This window comes from Monodelphis domestica, chromosome X, assembly GCF_027887165.1.
Source record: "Monodelphis domestica isolate mMonDom1 chromosome X, mMonDom1.pri, whole genome shotgun sequence".
NCBI classification, from domain to species: domain Eukaryota; kingdom Metazoa; phylum Chordata; class Mammalia; order Didelphimorphia; family Didelphidae; genus Monodelphis; species Monodelphis domestica.
This window is the reverse complement of record NC_077235.1, coordinates 19,714,063-19,718,748: the sequence shown is the minus strand read 5'-3', so window position 1 is coordinate 19,718,748 and position 4,686 is coordinate 19,714,063. Positions and strand designations below refer to the sequence as shown.

Below are 4,686 nucleotides of genomic sequence, written 5' to 3'. Positions count from 1 at the left end.
TGCCCAGGGTCACACAGCTCATTTGGAACCCAGGTCCTCCTGACTCCATGCCTGGCACTCTATGAAATGCAACACTGATGACTCAATAGGAGACCTAAAGAAAGTCATCGTGGCTCTGACTGGTACCCGTTGGAACAAGATTGTCTTGAAGACATGGTACACAATCTTCAAGGACCACATGACCCTGGGGGACTATGAGATCCATGATGGAATGAACCTGGAGCTTTATTACCAGTAGGGGCAGCAAGATATCATCCCCCAATCTGCACCTCTCCTCTCCTTTTAAAAGTTTAATAAAATAACTTTAATGCTGAAAAAAACTGGGTTAACTAGCTACCACACCACAATAAGTAGTGGACTGGCTCCTTCTTATGGTGACTATATCCTCAGTCCCATGTATCTAGGCCATCAAAAAGATATATAACTGGCTAAAAACCAGAGCCATAAGTCTAGACAACGTATGGATCAAAAAATGTGTGAGAAACAAGGAATTCTCTAGTCAAACTCCTCATTTCATTTTTTCTCATCCAATCCCATGCTTCTATTTTATTTTATTTTTAATTTATGTTTGGCTTTTCAAAAAAAATCATGCTTACTTCTCTATATACTTCTCAGCAGCCACCACTATCATGAGAAACTTCCATTGTAATAAAGGAAAATCAGGCGACCCAGAGACCAGCCACACTGATCCCCCAGCCAATATAATCACATAGCATTTTGGCTTTGTTTTAGTGAGTTCCCCTCCTTTCCGTTTACATTATTAGAGTCATTCTGTTGATTTTTCTAGTTCTTCTTATTTACTCTCAATCAGTTTGTGCAAATTTACCCATGTTTCATAGAGGGAGCATATTACAATTTTATAAAAAATATGGTATCAGAGAATCTGAGCTCATAATCTTGGGAAAATAACTTACATGTTCTGGATCTTGATTTATGTTAAAATGTTATGTTAAAATAAAGAAATCATCCTAGATATATTTCTAAGGTTCCTTCTGGTTAGAAAGCTAGGCTCCTTTGAGCTTCCATATCCTCCAGAAAAAACTATGACTCTAAAGTATCAAATGAAATTGGAATAGTTTGTCACTGATGAAGCTCTTTTAAAGCAAAACATTTCTGTTTTAGCATTTCATCACTGAAAAAAAGCTTAGTAAGAAAAATAGTCCAAAGACTATCTGTAATACTTTTTTTAAAGTTTAGAAACATCAACAAGCTTAATTGCCTCCAGGACAACAGTCAGATGGATCACTTTTTCTATACAGAACACTCTAGAATGCTTTTTTAAAAAAAGATAAAAAAGCCTAATGAAATATTATTTTAAAAACAAGAGTACCCACAAATATACATACAAATACACATGGCATTTTTCATTTTCTGTATTTCAATGTTATTTCCTTTTACCCAATTTCATTACTTTTCCTGATGTGTATGGATAAGCAGCAGGAGTAACATTAAGTGGTGCAATCTAATGCTGAAGTTCAAATTCAGCCCTGGGGTTTGACTGTCATTAATACACTATTTTGCAGTGCCGTGATGAGTTGTGCATCAACCAACCCTCTTGACAACACTACAACTCAGAATTCAATTGTCTCATTTATAAATTTCTATCCCTCTTCATCTTGGTCGAACCTGAAACTCATGAAGAATAAGAAAGGTCCTGACACATTGGGCATTTGGAGATTTATTCCATATCCCTTAGTTATAAATTGCATTTTCTTAGAAAAATCATGCTTGATTTCTTTGGGTTTACCGGGATTCTTTTAAAAGGTGGTAAAAATATTCTCTTGATTTTTCTGTGTTATAATTGTTGAAAATGCTCCATGTTGATTTTGGGAACTGTGCCACGCTTTCTAGTAGTTATTAGTGCTAGCTCCAAGAGGGGAAAAATTCTTGGAACGTGGCTGTGGGATTGGATGTTGAAATAGGGATTCTTTTCCATTCCCAGGGAAGATTGACATTGGCATGCCCTTTGGGAACTATCACTTCAAAGCCTAGGGCTTTTAACAGCAAAACTTACTTCAATATTTCAACAAATACATCCTTTGCTCTCTCCAAGGTTACAGACAATCTCTTAATTGCTAAATCTGATGGTCTTTTTTTAACATTCAATCTTCTTGACCTCAGTGTAAATTTTGGTACTATAAACTATAAACTATCTCTTCCTACTGGAACTCCATCCTTTGCTTTCATATTGCTTCCTCCTGGTCGTCTCCTGCTCTATCTGAATGCTTCTTCTCTGTTTCTTTTAATGGAGCCATGTCTTCATTCCCTAGCCATGAATATTCCCCAAGAATGTGCTCTGGTCCTCTTCTCTTCTCTCTTTAAAACTTTTTCCTTGGTTATCTCATCAGATCCCTTGGGCTCAATTATCATCTCTATTCAAATGATTTCCAAATCTATATTTCTAGCCCTCATCTCTCTCTTGAGCTCTGTTCCTGCATTATTCTGCATTTGGATATCCTACATAACCAATTCAAATTAAAAAGATTCCAAAATGGCATTTATTATCATTCTTCCTAAACCGACCCTTCCTCAAAACTTTCTTACTTCTATTTAGAATACAAGTGTCCTTCCAATCAACCAGAGTTGCAATATTGTAGTCATCTTCTAGTATATACTCTCCTTAAACTCACTCCCTCAGATCCAATCATGCAACAAGTTTGGGCAACTCTACTTCCCTAATATCTATGGTTTTCATTCCCTTACTTCCATGCATATGGCTACCAACCCAGTTCTGGCCATCATTACTACTCTCCTAGGTGACGGCAAAGGCCTCTTAACTGAGCAACCTGATTCTAATCTCCCTCTTCTTTAATCCACCATTCACACAGTTTTCCGTAATTTTCCTAAAATAGAAGACTAACTCTTTTTCTCCCCTGCTCATGAATATTTAGTGACTGCCTATTGTCTATATGAAAAATATAGACCTCTCAGCTCAAAATTCAAAATCTTCCACAAACTGTTCTTGAACCAGGGCACATAATCAGTTATACCTTAAGCAGAAGTCAGGGAACTTAGTTGAATTTCCAGGGGATACAGTTTTAGACAAAAATATCCAAAGGCAGTCAAAGTTACATATCTAAACAAAGTTCAGGGGCAGGGATTCCTTTTCTGGAGCTGAAGCATAGAAGTTTGAGAAGTTGGTCTAGTCTATATATTTCAGCTCTTATGAAATATTCTAGTAGTTTTCGCTTCCTTAAGTTTCTGTACTTACCTTCTAGTTTCTTTGACTATGCATCCAACTTACTATAGGTTGCCTTCTCAAGAGCTACTACTTCCTCAGTGAAAGTGAGTTGATCCATATAAGGCTAGCATGCTGCATATGTCTGGTTTAAGTCCTTCAGGTTTCTGCTTCGGCTTACTGCAATATCTTTCATTTCTAAATACTTCAAGATTGTCAGTTTGTTCATATTTTCCAGAAGTTTATAGACTTTGCTGGTGGCTCTCAGCTCACTGGTCAGTTGTGTGACCATTTTGGAGAACATGTCATGGCACAGAGCCATCATGTCCACCTTGGGAATTCTGTGACCTCCTTGGTCAACTCCACCTAAGGGAGGAAGTCTGAAAGATGGAGGGAAAAGGTAGAGAGAGAAATGGGATGGGGAAAAGGAGAGAGGAGAAAAGGGGAAGGAATTATCTGTGAAAGCGATAAGGGAAGGGGCCCTGCTTAGACTTTTCAACCTGTATATCCTATATGCAACTTAAATTCCCAAAGTCCAGAACAGAACTTACTATCATTCTTCCTAAATCTATCCTTCTATCTACTTTTCCTCATTCTTTCAAAGACATCATATCTTATGAATATCCTCAAGGTTGCTTAAACCCATTGAGTATTTCTCTTAAATGATAACATTTTCTTCACTCATACAACAAGCACTCTAGCTCAGGCCCTTGTGACCCCTTTCCTAACTACTATAGCAGCTTCATAATTTGTCTCCTTCTATCCAGTCTCTTCTCTCCTAATCCATGTTCCACACAGCTTCTAAATAATGTCCCTATAACAGAGGTATGACCATGTTACTCTTCTCTATCCAAGAAGCTTCAATGTCTCCCTATCACTTGCAGATAATATGAAAATATAAACTCCTGTTTGGAGGCTCATTATAATCTGACTCCAACCTATCTTTCCAGCTGATTACACATTATGTCTTCTCACACACTCTATGTTGCAGCCCAACAAGTCTATTTTCCTTTTCCCAAAGAAGATGTTCCATCTTCTATTGTTATACCTTTCACAGACTGTCCTTTATGTCTGGAATGTTTTCCCTATTTATTTCCACCTTTGGGAATTTCTAGCTTCCTTCAAACCTCAGTTCAAGTGTCTCTTCCTTTGAAACATCTTTCTTGACCTTCTCCATACACTTGTTAGTGCCATCCCCTCCAAAAGAACTGTGGATCCATTTAGCATATATCATTTATTATTTAAATAAAAGCGACGCACATACCGTACATATGAATATATCATGTTCTATCCTAGATATAATCTAAGTTCCTTAAAGGTAGAGAGGATTTTGGTTTTGCCTTGGCTTTCCCAGCTCTAAATATAGTGCTTGGCACAGTCAATGTTCCTTAATTAACTGATTGATAGATTGGGATGGTCATGGATAAAGTATATCTGAGTCACAAAGCATAGTTTATACAGACACAGGCCAGCTCTCCAAAGTGTTTCCTTGGGAAGCATAAACATAG

General features: G+C 37.4%; 1 pseudogene; it reads right to left on the bottom strand.

Moving 5' to 3' along the window:
- Window positions 1-3,068: 3,068 nt before the first annotated feature.
- Window positions 3,069-3,482, bottom strand: LOC100619522 (biogenesis of lysosome-related organelles complex 1 subunit 2-like; annotated as a pseudogene).
- Between the last annotated feature and the right edge of the window lie 1,204 nt (window positions 3,483-4,686).